An 18,533-nucleotide genomic window follows, 5' to 3' on the forward strand; every position below is an offset into this window, starting at 1 on the left:
TTGGCATATGAAATCCAAGCAATTATTACAAATCCTACTTTCCTTCCCTGCTTTCTCTCTCTGATCTTTCGCAATCCCCCAGCGTAGGTTAGCGAACCGCACGCTTTTCTGGTTGACCTCCCTACCTCATAATGGAACGGCAGCGCAACCACACACGGACAGAAGGTACACGAAACACAGCGCTGTGTTTCGTGTGCCTCCTGCCGTGTGTGGTTGCGCTGCCGCTCCATTATGAAGTACGACCAACTAGCCCCAGTTTCAGTCTTGTTACAACCTCCCTACCTTCTGCCTTTCTGCTTCCTTCTTGCTCCGCTCCTCTGTGCGTATAAGAGAGCTACACTTGTGGTCATCGCTCTATTCGCAGAGTACGTGCTCGACTATCGGGAACGGGGTGGCTATTGGCGCTCTGTCTACTTCCGTCACACACGCACACGCTCTCTCTGGACAGTCTGAGCAGAATGACGCCGTACGAGGTGGTCCTGTCCGCATACAACATGTACGGCCGCGGTGATCCGTCAGAGCCGGTGCTCTTCGAGACCACGGGAGAGCGTGAGTTTCACTTTTACACTGTACTGTAAGATAGTATACGCACCGTAGTCCAAGATATTTTTATGTCCAAAACGCCGCTAGTTGAATGATGACAACTGCCGATTTCGGGATGCCTGAAAAACAGCCAAAGCGATGTTTTGTCGATAATATTTATTTGACATAAGACCTTTATCTAGCTCATGAGGGCTTAGCCAGTAAAAGAAAGAGATAAGAAAACAAGCATCGCCATTGAAAAAGATTGTGCCAGTTGGAGCAATTTAAACCAAAATCGGAGCGTAGTAATCGAGCCTACTGCTATACAACCGTTAAACGCTCTGTTCCACATCATCGGATGCTGGAGCATGCACCCTGTAGTATAGAGTTCAGTATCTCTAAAGCTAAATATTTACGCTAATTTCAAACAGCATTAAGTGTTTGTTGCGGCATATATTACCTGACATCGGGGTGTTTTTGTTGCTGTTTTCTTAACGAATAGTGACAATGTGTTCTCCGGTGCTATCACAGAACCCTTGCCACAAAGGACGGATGAAGGCCCCAAATACCTTCTCAGCGCTCGAGTCATTGGCCCTGTGATTGCATCCCTATTGATTATCTTCACATCAATTATTGTGGCTTGGGTCTTCTACAAGAAAATCACATCCCCGGAAAAAGGTACGTAGCGATGAACGTAAAGAGATTAAAGAAAAATAACCAACACTACAGCTCACTGGAGACGGCCTTTTATCTATTTGCCTTCGAGAGCAGTGGACGCCAGCACTGCTATAAGCTGAGAGAGAGAGACAAAGTTCTTCATTGAAAGCAGAATGATTAGCCAGCGTATATTCGCCTGCTTGCTATTCTGAAGGGAGAGAGGAGGAGGAGAAAAATACCCTAGAAGAGTGTGGGCAGAAATACATGTAAAAAAATAAGAGTAAAATACAGGTTTTGCAATAGCTGTCCCATGCGATGAACTTTAGCGAAAAGCACTGAACTTCTTGTTCGCATACATCGAATCTACATATCTTCCCAGCGAACTTTGATCCTTTAAAAAGTATGTGTTGTGCCGATAAGTGTTCCTTTTTATTATTGTTTTTAATATTTTGCATTAACTACAAATTAGGATCACTCCAACGCGAACACAATCGAAGAACGTAAACCCGATAGCCTAAGCACTGTTTACTTCTGAAAATACTTTACCAACAAGTGCAAATGTTAGGCTCTTACGCTATATCTTCTTCCACCAGATGGTCTGTAGGAACCCTCAACATGTGTCATGCAGCACGTGTCAATCTCATATTTATCATGCACGTACTACCAGAAATGTTGTAATGCGACAACATCACACATCTCATTCAAGAGCGTCTTCTGTTCTTGTCCGACACCATCGGCAACAGTATTTACATAAAAGACGTCACTAGTGAAGAACCGTAAGCACTTGTGCACTGGCGTTGGTCATATCGACATTCGTAAGTGCGTGGCATATGCCCGATGACTAGGGAGAAAATGTGATAATATTGTTGACCACCACTTTCAGACCCTCCCATCATCTACCAAAGTGCGACCCTTCCCAAGCGAATGTGGCCAGAGCAGGAGTACGCGACCATCGCCAGGACCACCATGCGAAGGAGAATAGAAGAAGCCTACGACGTCCCTTGGGACATGGAAGAGGTCATTGAAGGTCCTCCTAAGGTCGGTTTCGTATTGCAGTTGCCTGTTCACAAATTTTATAATATTCAATATACTGCTGCCAAAAACGGATGGTGGTCCTTCACAAACGCCGTAGCTCCGGCGTCCCTTAACGACTGGTCAACCAGCACAGACGAACACTGAAGGAAAACACAAACGCATAGGACCAGTGATGAGGTACTCGGCACTGTTCAGCACTGGTACTAAATTTCATGTTTTTCCTTAGTGTTCGTCTTTCCTGCTGGTTCACCTTGCATTGCACCACCTTGCCCTAACTGAAGTGCTTCCTTACAGATTGTATATAGAGAGGATACTGGATTTTCCAAGCGTAACATGTAAATCGATAACCATAGAGTCCACGATACATTCAATACACCTTTTTGTTCTATGCTGAATAAGAGGTTCTTTCCAAGCCTGTCATAGTCAAATTAATTTTCGTGAAGGCGGCAGAAATTTTAGACAACAAAAACAAGTTGCACAAACGTGACAGCGATTCCTGCTGCTCTAACCAGGGTACTTATTGTTCCCATAACTAAAGCATTGTTTATCGGATAGTTCATTGTGTGATAAAATTCCTTATCTATGGGAAACGTGCTTGTAAGTCTGCTCGTAATGAAGCGTATGACCCTAGGATAAGTCAAAGAAACACATAGGAACATAAAAAAAACATACGGAGAGCTTTAGTAGTAAACCTCATAAGAGCGCTGTAGTGCAAGGTGTTCTCATCTCTCAACACGACCTTTTTTGACATAATAATTCAGAGAATAAAGCAATCCTAACGAATAAGCTTTAAGAACGAAGAAGATATCGCCCAGTCCGCTCATTCATGCTCTCATTTCTCAAACGCATTGCAGATTGTGGAAGACTGCTATACGCTGCTCAAGAAAAAGGTGCCAGGCGAGCTGCAAAGAGTTCCTGCGGGCCACTTCCTGCTCGATGGTCCGTCCTCTTCTATGCCAGACGAGCCGCCCATCGAGGAACCGGAAAAATAATCTTGCATCGCTCCGTAACATTGCGCTTACCTATATCATCGCGACCAAACCACCATCACTTGATTTTCTACGAGTATTTTTTTAGGCATGAACGCAGTACCGGTCACATCTGGTTTTAGCATTCCCTATCAGCAGTTACATAGGTGTAGGGTCAGTTGTGGAGAACAATTCATGTTGACAACAAATATTGGGAAGTATGACGAGTGCCATGTGATTCATGATTTCATTTGTAAAAGCAGGAGTGACCTTAACGACAGAGCAATAGCGCACAGTTAAGACATAATTAGCAAGCTCAAGCTGCTTTCTTGAATTTAATGTTGGCCTTTGAATGCGTGTTTACAATGAGTTCTGGTTGGGAGGCTTTTTGTGTAGGTTCGACATTATCGTGCCACTTGCGCTTTAGGTAGTGTTTTTCTTTTCGTTCAGAAGCAAGACGTCTAGAAATCGGCGAATACAGTGATCAAAACTGGTGAAGGAAGCTGAACGATTCTAACAAAACTTAAAGTTTGGCTATCTGGTTTATGCTTAGCGTGATGGCCACAAGCGCGGAAAAAACTTCACACGAGAATTTAGACGGGAAGCACCCAAAACTCTGGAGTTGGTCATTGTGTGACCTTTTTAGTTCTTTTCCGTAGTACCCGTCACCCTTACCGTCATGCTTAAGCAGAACAAGCTTACCGTTCAAAACAACGGTATCGTCGTGTGAAAAGAGCGATTAAGGTTTGAAAGTTCATGTTAGTGCCTAATGTGTGTTAGCAACACATTGAAAAATAAGAAATATTCCATGGCCCAAAATAGCCACAAAACATTTTTATTACAGCTTGGACTACATATGGTATACGGTAAACACAGTTTACCAACGACAAGCAGTGGCGATTTAATTGCCAGACAAGGCAGAAGTGGTTGTCTTCAAAATTAGTTGAGAACGTAATTAAATGCGATTGCCCGATTAATTTTGTGCATTACGTACCATGGCAAAGACCATAAAGCATGCTTGCCAACATGGAATGGGTGGAGAACCGACCAGATCAGTTCTCGTACAGATAGGCCCTGATACCATTCCGGCGATGCCTGAGAAACAAGCCCATTTCGCCGCCATCATCAGACAGAGCTCTGATGTCATTAAGCTATTCTCGTGTAATGACTCCGTACTACTCATTCAAATGCAGGGAGCACATCCCAGCTACGCACCTGCACTGTTTCAGACAAGTCTGCCTGTTGTAATCCCTGTTTCAGGCAGGTGTGAGCGGACCTGCATACATCCAACGCGTTTTATTATGAAGGAAGGCTGGGGACGTGCAAAGAATACCTTTGAACGCTGCCGTGTAGTCAGTATTCTCGGGAATGTAGTGTTCGCCAGTGTCTGGCCAATAACTCGGATATTTAAAAAAAAACGTATGTATGTTGTAGCGTTGGTCGAGTGCTCCCACCCTTGAAGATCCCTTCATATTCCGTGCATTTAGCGTTTCCACGTAAAAAAATTAATGAACTATAGATTTCTCGTTCCCATTCGATAATTACAATTCGTTAATTTCTCGCTTCCGAAACACGCCGTCATTTTCCTAGTATCCTTATGAAGCTGTATTGATTAATGTCAGCCACAGACCTTCTTAGTGCACTTTATAACTTAGGAAATCCATGCACACCATCTAAGAACACTGAGAGCGCAAGTTAAACATTTGGCGTGATGTCACGTGAGACGTTTATGCAACTGAACCTTTGGTGAACTCGAAAAATGCAAAAACTGTCAGGGCTTCCGAAGAACAAAGGTCGTCATCTCATCTCTCACGCCGCCGTATAAAAACGGACACGAATTTTTTCGCAGCTTTGAAAGATTCACCGCTTTTTATAATGCTTTTTTAGGCTGTAGAGTTAGTCTTTTATACCATACGCGAACTTATTGTACATTCAAGTAATATTTAAGCATTTAAGTAGATAGCTTTTGCAATGAACAAACTGTATCAGTAATGGGTTGCAAGCTTATGAAATAGGAATCTTTTTAAAGCTCTTGTGTATGTTTCCCTTCGTCGCGTCTTGAACGAATTTTTATATACACTAGCACTTTTATCTTTACCAGCTAAAATGAAGGCAACGATTTCTACTTAGTTAACCGTCTTCACAGTAGCCAAAATCTTAAAGCGCCTCTTTTCAATCATTATGGGCTGAACTCAAATATTTAAGCGAACGTAAACACGCTAGCAAACGGGCTTATTTACTTGTTCATTAATGTTTTACATATGTACAGTATACACAAATACGGGCAGTTTAGTAGCAGAGAAAAAACTTACTTTACGAGGACAATTTTTTTATTGGCTCTTGAAAAAATGTCTCTTTTAAAGCTTCATTGCTGGCATTTTGGTTGTTGTTAATAAATTACATAAATCTATAAGAAGACAGAAGAATTGCTTTTATAAAACTTCATAATGTCGCGACTCTTAATATGTGATTGCCAAGTGGTCAAGAAATAATTTTTTTATACGAATAATAAATTGGCACCATAAATTCGCAGAATGTTTTCGCATTCACTATTAGCGGAGCTCCTTAAAGTCCCAATTATTATTTTTAACCACGTAAACATATACAGTAGAACCCCGCTGACACGTTTTTGAAGGGACCGTAGGAAATAAACGTAAGAGACGGGAAACGTAAGAGCCGAAAAACAGGAAAAACGGCAAAATATTTAGTGGTACAGAATTTTATTTCAATTCTTACGAGCAGCACGAAAATTGGCGCGCTCAGCCGCGATCTAGTCGATGGATAGAAACGCGGAGCTTAGGACGGCCTCATCCACAGAAATGTAATCAACGTATGTGATTTTTTTAACACCAACAGCTGTAGGCATGAAAGAACTAAGCACACGCAATCACGACCGGCGCGGCGAGTCCGACCGCGAACCGCACGCACGACCACGCGAGCTCCAACCAGCTCGAACTCCTCCCGTTCTCCGACAAATAACGATGATGATGAGTCTACGCCAACGCGATGGCAGAAGTGAATGCCAATCTCGAAGGCCTTGCTTTCGCAAGCAATTACGTCATACACGCCATGTTTGTGCAATACAAATCTCAGAGGCTATGCTTTTGTCAATAGTAAATGCCAATCTCGAAGGCCTTGCTTTCGCGAGCAGTTACGTCATAGACGCCATCTTTGCAATTTGAATCTCGAAGGCCATGCTTTTGTTTGCATCAATTGAAAGATTCTGTTGCTTGCGCCTCTCATGCGGCTAATATTACGGTCAAACGAGGCCAAACTGCGTGAAAATGCACCATGGCCGCTCTCTTTGGTAGTCACTCGGTCGGCTCCGAGCGCACTTCGCGACGCATCATACGGGAACGGTCCGACAGTTACGACGTAACAGCGGGGTTCCAAATACATTGTATCCTATGGGAGCTATGCCGGGACCGGCGGAAAACGACGTAACAGCGGGGTTCTACTGTATAAGCACCACAGAGAGAAAGAAAAGTTGGATAGCAAGTTTATTTTAAATGGGACGTCACGCACACCTGCATGGACAAGACAAAAATAAACAAATAGGGAAAAAATAAAAGGGAAAAAAAAGAAAAGGAAAGCACAGCCCAACATCGCATGCGCACTACGATGCATGCGCCTAATGCAGCATCACTCAATTTGCATCCTCGGAGCGCTAAAGAACGCAGATAAGAGTCGAATAATGCAGTGAAAATGCTCGTTGAGTGTCGTGTTACAATGTTGTATCGTCCGTTCCATGTTCAGCATATAACAGCACATGGCGACACCAGAAAAAAAAACAGATTATTAACGCTGTTTTTTTCCCCACTTTCTGCATAATAATGCTTTTTAGTGAACATCCGTAGACAATATCGGAGTGGTAACTGGCACCTTTTCCGTTGCCTTAAACATAGACTTGAGTAGGTTGTGATTAATTCAGCTTGGGATTAGGCTCTTCCTTATTGGCCGATTCGAATGGACCGCCTTTAACGAGATTATAGGAATATGCAAGTACATGCGATAAACCGAAAAAACTAATTTTACGAGCGTAATGACATTTGCTATACCTAGTGCAGATCGCAGTTAGGCACTACTAAGCCAGATGTTTCAATGTTTGTAAATTCTACAAAAAAATATGAAGAAAATCACAGTACAGACACAAATTTGTATATCACACATAATACACACGAACGTCGGTCAGCATAAGCCCGCTCCGTTCTGTTTGTTATTCCGTGCTTCAACGCTAGCTCTGAAAAACCCTCCAAAGCAAACATTGATAATGCACAATTTAAGTAAGGTAGTAATTAGGGAAAGCCGCCTAACTGCGAATACCCAATTTCACATGATATAAAACGCCACTTTAATCTGAAACGTGGTGCCGAATCCCAATAAGGTCTACTGTTCTTGCTGAGCGTCGTAAATACGAATTAAGCATATAAGCAATCCCTCGCTGCTAATTTATAACAGCTGCGTAACAGTTTAATAATTTTAATTGAAATATATTACTGACGCTTGCAACCACCATTACAGTTTTATCTGACGTGAGACACATTTGATTATTGAATGCCGTGATCATCTGCGAAATAATATGTTGCATTTATGTGCGTCTACGTGTCAATAAAGAAAAAAAATTGGTATTGTATGAATATGTGTACTGTGTGGTGTTTGCCATCTCCTAAACATCCCGTTCGGTTTAATTTTGAGATATGTTTCTTTGTGCGAACTATTAGAGCAAATATTATTCGGAGCAACTTCAGCAGCTATAAACTTTTTTTTTTTTTTGGGGGGGGGGGGTGTAATACATATGCTCCGATGCCTCGAAAATTACAAAATACAATGAGAGCGAAAATTTTGATGACGTAGATGTTGCCATAAGAACGAATCCCCTATTTATTCGTTCGAGAAGGTCTCGTGAAAGTTTTCCGTGTAATGCAGACCGCAATAAACATTTTGGCTTTTACGGCAACATTTTGGTATTTAACTTTCAACAGTGTACGTCTAAAGCGAACATAAGCGCTCTTTTTTTAACACGATAGCCTTAAAGAGCTCGTTTCGCTGAAATTTCGGTGTGAGTGTCGGCGACGGCGTCGTTGGTTGTGAGTGAAAAACCAGCGTTTTCCGTGAGCGAAAATTCGGGGTAGATGCGAATAAAAAAATAATAAAAACATTCGGTTCCAGCGGAACCGGGGATTCGAAGGTACGATCCCTCGCTCCGCAGCGCGATCTGTTTAGCCACTCGGTCACCACGCATATCCTCTAGCATACTAATGGCGAGCTCATTATACGCACCATTTACCTTTTGTGGTACGCACATCTCGGAGGTGCTTCAGCTTGGCAGAGGCTTGTCTACCACAGGTGAGAAGGCGCAAAGTTCCCACGGGCGCGCTTTAAACGTCATCACCCCTCCGTGTTTCGTTGCGCCGCATACATGGATATAGGAGCCGGAGGGCTTCCGCACTTTGCCTTTTCTTGCGCCACGGTTTAGGTTTCCACCGAGAAGCGAAGCCAGGCTAGCGATTGGGAAGGCGATACGAACACGGTCCGATTACGACATCGCATTCTACTCTTGAATGCGAAACTCAAGCGTCCTCCAAGTTTTTTTCACCTTTTTTTTCTGGATGGAGTGTGCTTGCCGCAATGATTTCCGCTTCCATGAAAATCCATCTGCAATCTATTAGATCACGCTTGGTTCACTAAAAGGAGAAGTTTGTACATTTCTTCCCCGGTGTCGAAGCGGAGTAGTTTGTTGACGTTGTCAAGAGCGAAGCAGCATTTGTCACCGAATACAAATGTCTACTTTTATCAAATTTCAGCGGAAGAAACTATTTCTTGATAAATGTTGTTTGCAGCCCCTCGATAACTGGTTTATATATTTCAAGAATGAATAGCGGAAAATTGCCTGTGAATAAGCGCATCGGCGAAGAGAACACACTGCAGGTACTGAACGGTAAGATCTTCTCTGTCAGAACATTTGTTATTTTCGTCGGTGTTCTTATTCTTCGGCAATTCTCCACTCCCCATTCTTGGAGTGTCACACCAACTAGCCCAACGGTTCACGCTTCCGTGGCTCGGCACAATAAAGTGACCAAAATTACAAGACAATTCACTTATGATAAACGCGCAATCAACATTTTAAAAGTTTCGAAAAGTGGAGAAAGTAAAACGCCCGCTATAGGGCGACTTTTTGTCAGACAGAAGCACAGCTTGATCCGAGGTGTCTTCAACTACTTCATAGTTGTCAACAGTGTTAGCCACGCACTGTCACGATGGAAGGAAACGTGAACAGGGCGGCATCTATAGGCGAAGCGCAAAGCGCCGACGACGACATCTGCCGCCACGGCTCGGAAGCGTTGGTGGGTCCGGGCAAGAAGTGTTCCCGCGAGAGTGTACGCGAGTGCATGTATGGATGTGTTTTCATCGTGATTTAACGACTCTGTCCGGCTTCAGAGATGTCGAGAAACAACTGCTGCGTTGTCGGCTGCTCAAACACACACAAAAAATCGCCAGGAACGCACTTCTACACGTTTCCAGTGCTATTTCATGAGCGAGAGCGACGGCGGCGGTAAATTGTGGCCCTACGACGCAGAAGGTAAGCAATCGCGCTTTGTTTACGGCAGTGTTAGAACGATTACCGTGTTTTTATTTCTCAATTTATGTCGCTACGTCTTCAGCGAACGCTACTACGTTTACACTTGGTCGCCTCGCCTGCATTGTAGACGCTACAATGCACATGAGGTTGTTATTTATTACTGATAAGACGCGATGCCTAGGCTCTCTTGAAAAACGAACGGCGCGAAGCGCAATGTCAGAGAATGTGGGGCAGGTGACGGCTCCTTTACAAAACCGCCGTGGAATCACACGTGTGCTGCACGAAATCGGCTGCATTCTACCTATTGATGGCACTGGAATGCGATCATCGGTGCAGAATGTTCACTGTGCGCTTCTACGCTGATGATGACAAGCTTATCGTTTATTTTTTCACAAGTTTATCGTGCTGGTTTCAAAGTTTTACCAACGCTGGCCCTTCGCGTGGCCGCACCTGTGAAATCTATACGCCGGTGCGACCAACGTTGGGTGCGACAGCGCTCCCTCAAAATCTACTATATAAACACATGGCACGTAAACGAAGCTACTGTGTCGAGAAAAAACGTTGGTTCACGCGTCAACGCATGCAGGCCTTAGTGATCGGGACGTTACAAAGAAAGCGGTGTACTTACGCTGAGCTCCACTTCGTAGGAAAGCTTGCTGACGCTTGTCTGTGGCAAACACTTGGCGCGTATGGTGACATTGTCGTACCACACAGCTAGCTGTGACATCGAACACATGTCCACTATTATAAAGTGCGGCTCCTTTGCGCACACTATCGTCGCAAAAGTAATTATCTGGGACGCGCACAAGCGGCAAATCGCTCGCGCGCAAAAACGGCAAATCGCACGCGAGCAAATGAGGCATCTGCTACGCTACGCATCGCGGATACGCTCTGCTATTTCGCATTTCTTATCAAGCGGTTGTGGCTAGGACGGTAATAAAAAGTCACTAGAGTCATTCATGATACATTCAAGAACCACTCTAGCATTTCTTTGTTGCCTCCAAAGTCGGAGCGTGATGAAAATAGTGCGCCGCGCTGTTGGCGTTTCTTTCCATTCCCCCTGTACCTTCTGAGAAAAAACCAAATCTAACGTAGTGCCAACGCGGGCGGGTTAAGGAAGGCCATGAGGAAATAGACAATCGACCAGTTTTCTTGTTCAGCGTCGCCCCATTGTCGAAAGATGAGGAAGGCGACAACGCAAATCCAGGTGCACTGGGTGCTTCTTGTGCGTATTTCTAGTCTACGCTTAATCCTGCTTTCAGCGCCATGCATTCTTATGTTCGCAATGTTTAGACGTAGCGCACCGACCCCTAAGCGTACAAGTGCTTTCGCTAAGCTAGAATGAACCCATGCCCAATAAGTTCATTCAAACAAGAAGACGATACAAAAATGACAAAGACTGAACTAGAAAGGCTGTGAATGTAATGATTAAGACAGGGGCCAGAGCAATAGCGACGGGTGTCATGAAGGGCGTAGGTAAAAGTAAAAGTGAGAAATAGACGCTTGAAAAAAGAAAGAAAAGATCAGAAAAAGAAAGGTGATATTGCAGGGGTGCAATAGACGTATTAAAAACTGATCATAATAAACAAGTAAGACGACTAGATAATCACGATTTACAAAGGGGATGCCAATAAAAGCGATTAGCACAGCAGCAGCATCGCCATCGAGCTCAATCGCTTCGCACAAAAAGAGAAAGAATCTATATTGCTATTCTTCTGTGTCAACTCATGTATATAGTTAAAATATTCGGGCATTGATTTATTTTATTTCATTATTGTTATTTCTTTATTTATTTTTCATATTTGATCAAGTGTCAAAATTTCCTATCAAATTTATAATTTTTCTATTTTGTAACCTCCCCTCTAAAGAATTATAACATTTATAAAACCACTCAAGTCTTGGCCAATCCCCCACAGTGGGTGTGAGCCAAAGTTGCAGGTGAACAAGAACAAGAACAAGAACAAGATTTGTACCGCTCCTGACAACCAAATTATTACAGCCACAGCTTCTATGGGTTCACTCCTTCAGCAGTTATCTCTATTGCTGTTTATCCTTCTTTTTCCACCCTTGCGTTGTCTGCATCAGCTCCTATGCTGGTGCCTGCAGTACCAAAGGTTTCTGCGAGTTTATGAAGAGAAACGCAGAAAAATTGAGGAGCCATTCCACTCTGTGAGAGTGGGTGACCAGCGAAGCTGCTTAGCACACGACGCGGAGGTGGCACGGAATTTCGATCCGTAGCCAATCACACACCCTGCAACTAAACCCGAAATGTCTGTCCTCAATGTCCCCTTTGAATTTAGCGTCTGCTCTCTTAAAGTTTTCCATTTGAGCAGTACGCGTCTTTTCGCTGCGGCACGCGTCATCTTGTCTGGCTTGCCTCATGCGAGTGGCGTTTTGTGCATCCTCTTAATTGGTGTTCGCCGCCCTTGTGCTCCCTTCATTCTTAGTGGACCAGTGGTTAGTAGTGGTGCCCTAGTTATGTGGTACATACGTCTTTGCCGGCGGACATGCCATGGCCGTATACAGCTTCGCTGTAAAAAGATCGTGTTGTTCATGTGGTCGTCGTCATCGAGCGAACACGTGGTTCATATATTACTAAGGAGAATTGGTGAAGTACCCAGAAGTTTGCAGCAGCTAGTACAGCATGTCAATCACCGGGCAGCAGACAGCACGCCAGCCTCAAATAAAGACGACGAAGTACATGCCTGCTCCTCTCACGATCACTTCGCACAAGTCACATGCGCCAAGTTCAACGCCACATATAGCATAGGATGGTGAGATAGCGCGAGGTATCACCTCTCCTCTTCAGGCGCAGAGCAGTCAACTCCGGCTAGACATTGGTAATTCTCGTCCCACTATACAAGTTACCTTTCTTGTGGACCATCTTCTCAATTCTCTCAAACAAAGGACGTAGACTACAGGATGGACCTTGAAGTTTTCTTCTCGAAAGTATAATCTCACAAGGCATTGAATGTTTACTCACCCCCATACCAGAAGAAACAGTGCAAGGCTTACTACTTATCGTATTGCTCTAATCATGCACAGGCGTCTCTGTTCATAATTACGGAAGAAATTACTGTTGTTTATTTATTTTGTTTTGTTCAACCATTTTACAATAACGTAATAGCACCCAAGTGGTTGCACCATCTTAGTTCTAACGCACGAAGAGAGAGAAGAAATAGTAGAAAAGGAAAGGCAGGGAGGTTAACCACTTTAGGAAAACCGGTTTGCTACCCTACACATGGAAACCGGGCGCATGAGATTTAAAGATGGAGAGGAAAGAGGGAGAGAAAGACAGTACATAGCATAGCACACACACAGTCAGTCACTTTTGCGTGGTACGCGACATTACGGTCACAGCCGTTTGTCCAAGTCCGTTTCTCTTAAAAACCTCAGAAGTGCCTTCGTCGCCTTCAGCTGCGATGTCTTCTGTCGACGACATGCAAGAATAGTTTCAACAGACATTTGTCTATTGTCAAGGTGCGCTAGAACGGACGCCAGTGACTGTCTCTGAAGATTATATACGGGGCAGTCGCGCAGGATGTGGTGTAGCGTCTCCTCGCAACGACAGGCATCGCAAAGAGCGTTGTCGGCCATTCCAATGAGAAAGTAGTAGGATTTCGTAAACGCCACCCCTAGCCATAAGCGATATAGCAGTGTGGCCTCTTTTCGGCGGAGTCCAGTTGGCATACAGAGACGCATCAAAGAGGATAGGTGGCGTTGACGATTGGTCCGGTTGGTTTGGCTGCTTGGTGGGCACCATAGAGCAAGCGTGATCTCCTGTGCAAGCTCTGGAAGACTGCTGGCAGCGTCAGATATTGAAAGTGGTATGGTATCTTCCTGTGCGCTTTCGAGAGAGAGAGAGAGAGAAATAACTTTATTTATCCCATCTTAAGGGAAAGGGGCTGCGAGATGAAGGTGAGGGATCCTACTCGCGGTAGGCCTCCTCTGCCACCTGAGCTCACCTCAGGATAGCCTCCTGAAGTGCGGGGTTGTAGCTGCGCATGGCAGCCTCCCACAGCTCCTGACTACTTAATTGTTTACGAAGGCTCTGGGGAGGGGAGTGACTTTTGCATTGCCACATAATGTGGTTAAGGTCCGCTCGCCTGACAGAACAAAACTTGCAGTGCGAATTAGGGTACATCCCGGGGGAAATTTTGTGGCGTAAGGCAGGGGAAAGAAAAGTGCGGGTTTGGAGTCTACGCCATAGAACCTCGCGCCTGCGTGAGGACCGACGTAGTAAAGGCGGGAGGGTTTGGCGAGCTAGGCGGTAACGCCCGCAAATGTCGTGAGCTGCCCGAGTGGCATTATCGGCGCGTTCGTTCCCTATGACGCCGCAGTAACTTGGCAGCCACTGAAATGTCACGTGGTGCCCTTTCTCATGTGAAGTATGGAGAAGACATCGAATTTCGAACACGAGCTGTTCGTATGGCCCGCCACGCAGAGCAGATAGCACAGAAAGCTGGCGAATTGCGTGTAGGGCCGCATGAGCGCTAAGTGACAACAAAGGAACCATGCCGCTATGAATTTGTTATAAATCCTGCCAATTTCGCAACTTGTGTTGTTTTCAATAAGAACATGTATACTTCCCTCAACTTTGTTTTTTCAGAAACATTGTGTGCTCATTCAGGGACTCATCGCGAATGAACTTTTCAAGCCGCCAAGTGGCTTTAGAGAACATGTGCGAACATAGCCTTTTGTAGTGCAGATAATGCTAAATATACAAATAAAATAAAAACCCTACGCACATTGTATACGATAATGTCTGCGAATTACAAACTTCGCATGCTGAAGGCCGATGTTTTCAGACATTTAAACGACCACATTTCATAGTGCTGTTCGGTTTTGGCCTTGTGAGCTCAGCAGATTAAATCGAAGTAATATGAACATTCGGCAATGCCTGCTTTTGCCTCTCGCAAGTCTTGCTCTTGTCATCTCTGAATCTAGTGACCATGTCGGAAAAGTTTCAGACGAGAAAAACTGTTCGATGCCTGCGTTTACGAAGGAGAAAGCTACATTCCTTGCATTTGTCTCAGGAGAAAACGTGTCTCTTAACTGCAAAGCAACTGGATGCCCTCAACTAAGCGTCCAGTGGACGATTAACGGTACGTTGCCCAATCGTAAAAAACGCAGAGCGAGTCCATTTGTTTTGCGCCTCAGAAATGTTCAGAAGAATGACAGTGGCGTGTACAGCTGCAATGTTTCAAACAACGAAGGTTGGATACAAAGAAATTTTACTGTGTTCGTGATTCAGCGCGAGAGGACTCCCCCGGTCATCACAGAAATTACGGGAAATCAGACTGTTTGTGAAGGCGACAATGTAACGCTCAAGTGTAAAGCCAGCAGCGATTTGACACCATATCTCACTTGGATGAAACAATGTCCTGTCAAAGGTGATGCCTCCTCGAGTGTTCCCATAGCGGTCCCCAAAGAAAACCTGAGTATCCGCCGAGGTGACGCCATATATATGCTTATAAACAATACTCGACCATCCGACAGTGGACAATACGTGTGCACAGCCACAAATATATTTGGGTCTACAAATAGAAGTACCTGGCTTACTGTTGTGCCCACTCATGAAATCAAAATTTGAGCTTTCCTTTTACGTGATCCTCCCATGCTCAAACCACTGGATAATAAAATGAATTTGTGACAAGAATATGTTTCCTGAAGTTACAATTATTTGTCAGCAGCATATGCCGACTGTGTTTATGACACTCGTTATCATCAGTAATTGCCGGTAATACCAATATTAACCAAAGAGTGATCTCCTATTGCGTTGCTATTTAGATTTAGCAATGGTCATTGCTTACGGTCGTTACCGTCTTGACAGCATCCCAACTGATGTTTTGCAGTTTAGGCAAGCTATAAAAGTAACAATCATAGTTGCGGCTAAGCTTCATACTAGGGCTGCGAATCTATGCTCGTATTCATTATACAAAAAATGGCGAAGCTTGCACTAAGTTGCGCAAGGCTTGAAACAGCGAAGCCGGACGATTCTGAAGTCTAATCTGGTTGCTTCTAGGTCGTCGCTATGCTTTAGCTATAGGTGATGCTATAGGTTGCTTCTAGGTTGCTTCTAGGTTTTTGCTAGGCATTAGCTAGGTGATGCTAGGTTGTTTCTAGGTTGCTTCTAGGTTTCTGCTAGGCATTAGCTAGGTGATGCTATGTTGTTTCAAGGTTGCTTCTTAGCGCAGACAGCCACAGACACGACACGGATGTCCAAACTCCAGAGACAGAAACTGCCGCTGAAACCGAGCTTTCGCACCTCCCATAGATCTACGCGCACTTCATCGTTCGCGTAGGGCTTCCATCGCTTCGGTGTCTTCTCGCAGCCGTCGTTGCCTTTCCCGTTCCCTAGTATTCTCTCCTTGTACGTACCGCTCAAGCACTCATGAAGAAGGGGGGATAATAGAAAGGAAAGGGTAGAGAAGAAAGAAGAAGAGTAAGAAAGAGATGGATGAACAGCATGAAACTGCACAACACGAACTCGCGCTGTTAGTTCACAGGCGCTCGTGAAGTCCGGTGGTCCTTAAGAAGCACAAGAGGGCTTTCGTGGCCTTGCGCATATGCGAGACCGTAGGCCAAGGTCCCAAGATCTTCTTTTCTGTCAGTGGTCTTGAGTCCAGGTGACGGAGCTTGACTTCCATACTACGTCGTTGAGCCTGGTATGATGGGCAGTGGCATAGAATGTGTTCAAGCGTCTCCTCGCAGGCGCAAATGTTGCATGCCGCACTGCTGGTCATTCCAATGAGACACGAATACGCGTTCGTAAATGCCACGCCCAACCACATGCGGCACAGTAAAGTTGCATCGCGTCTTGAGAGCTCGGATGGCCAACGAAGTTGCAAATTTGGGTCAATCGAATACAGGCGCGCGTTGGAAAAACCCTGCGTATTCCATAATAGAAGCACGGCCGCTGGACTTTTTATCCAGCGGCCGTGGTAGAAGAGTGATATGGCGTGCAAGTGATTGTAGTCGCGACGCGGCGTCCGTTCTCAAGAGTGGTATGGGTGTCCGCAGGTCTTGGTCATGAGCCGATCGTGCAACTTCATCCGCGCGATCATTGCCGACAATTCCGCAATGACTCGGCAACCACTGAAATATAATATCATGTCCTTCCTCGAGTTCTTGGTGGTAGTCGTGCCTTATCTCGTACACGGATTGTTCGTGTAATCCGTGCCGTAAAGCAAACCGTAGTGTTTGTAAGGCTGACCTGGAGTCGCAAAAGATGGCCCATCGACTAGGTGGCTGCTGAAGGATGTACCTGACTGCACCTTAAAGCGCTGCGAGATCTGCGGCTGTCGACGTCGTGATGTGAGAAAACTTGAAATGTAACAGTACGTTATCAGATGGAACAACCACCGCTCCGGTAGAACTGTTGGAATTAATGGAGCCATCGGTGTAAACATGCTTGCGGTCAAAGTAGGTTTCTTCCAACAGACGCAAAGACAACTGCTTCAGGGCTAGCGGCGACATGCGTGCCTTCTTAACGATTCCAGGAACCGATAAGCACACGTCAGGTTGATGGAGACTCCACAACGCAGATTCCAGGCGCGTCGCAGGTTTGAAGCCAGGCGGTAATATGTCGTAGTGTTTCGTCACAATACCGCAGAACGAAGCATGGGGCCTCCGCACTGGCAAACACGCTAAATGATGTGACGGTAGCCGTCACAAATGCCGAATGTACGCTCTCAGCGTCTCAACGATGATATGAGTTGTGACCGGCTGTTCTTGTGCGATAGCGATAGTTGCAACTGTCGATGAGCATCTTGGAAAGCCAAGACATGTGCGAAGTGCTTGGGCTTGCACGCTCTGTAGTGCACGGATGTTAGTCTTGCACGTGTTGGACAGCGCAGGAAGGCTGTACCGTAGAAATCCGAGAAAGAGGGCTGTATAAAGCTGCAGCATTGAATGCATATGACAGAGCTGTTATATGCATAACTACCTGAACTACCGCTATACACGTGCAGTTTAGCTTATTTGTTTACTACATAATTAACATATCAAAAATCAATACCCAACATAATTTTTTCCACTGCAAGTAATACAAGCCTTTATGCACCTGATGAGCGACATCAGACTTCGACAGTAAGGGACACTTCATCGATGTCTCATAAACTGACGGATGAAGACAGACAAATTGTCAGCCTTGTCAGCAGTGCTATAATTCGTATGCTGCTGAGAAAGATGCAGTAGCCTACCGGGCTCAGCCCTGGTTAACCTCCCTGCCGTTCTTTCATCCTTATTTTCTCTCTCTCTCTCTCAACCACACCATTCCTATAATTCTGAAAGCATTCGGCAAACTTCCCGTATTGGTGATAAGTCATGAATTCTCCCCAGTTCGCATCCCTAAAAGATCAGGCAATTAGTAACAGTGCCTAGAGCCATACAACAATCCGTATCCATGACATGCAATCTTGGTGTGAATCTCCAGGAATAGAACAGGGGCAGGCTTGACAACATTTCTTGCTTCTTTTCTTTTTGTGACGCGCCAAGGTAACGCACGTCTCAGCATTAATAAATGCAAGTAGCCAGGTAACTCCTTACGAACGCAAAACATAGCGCTTATGAGTCCGGTTTGATAGTGGTCATTTTGATCCTGCAAATACTTTCTCATCATATAAGTAAACAGTATTACAAGGATCCTGGCTGATGGGATAAAATCCAATACCGTGCCAGCTTACACTTTGTGCAGCTGCCAGTGAAACGTAGTAAGGTCTAGAAAGTTATAGAGGATGCAAAAAAAAAAGCACAGGAGTCAGGGTAAG

The 18,533-nt window shown here is 44.9% G+C and overlaps 1 pseudogene; it reads left to right on the top strand.

The window, feature by feature from the left end:
- LOC119396934 (Down syndrome cell adhesion molecule-like protein 1 homolog) overlaps positions 1–5,781 on the top strand; it is a 47,042-nt pseudogene extending 41,261 nt beyond the window's left edge.
- The last annotated feature ends 12,752 nt before the right edge of the window (positions 5,782–18,533 follow it).

Source organism: Rhipicephalus sanguineus, chromosome 6, assembly GCF_013339695.2.
Source record: "Rhipicephalus sanguineus isolate Rsan-2018 chromosome 6, BIME_Rsan_1.4, whole genome shotgun sequence".
In the NCBI taxonomy this organism is placed as follows: domain Eukaryota; kingdom Metazoa; phylum Arthropoda; class Arachnida; order Ixodida; family Ixodidae; genus Rhipicephalus; species Rhipicephalus sanguineus.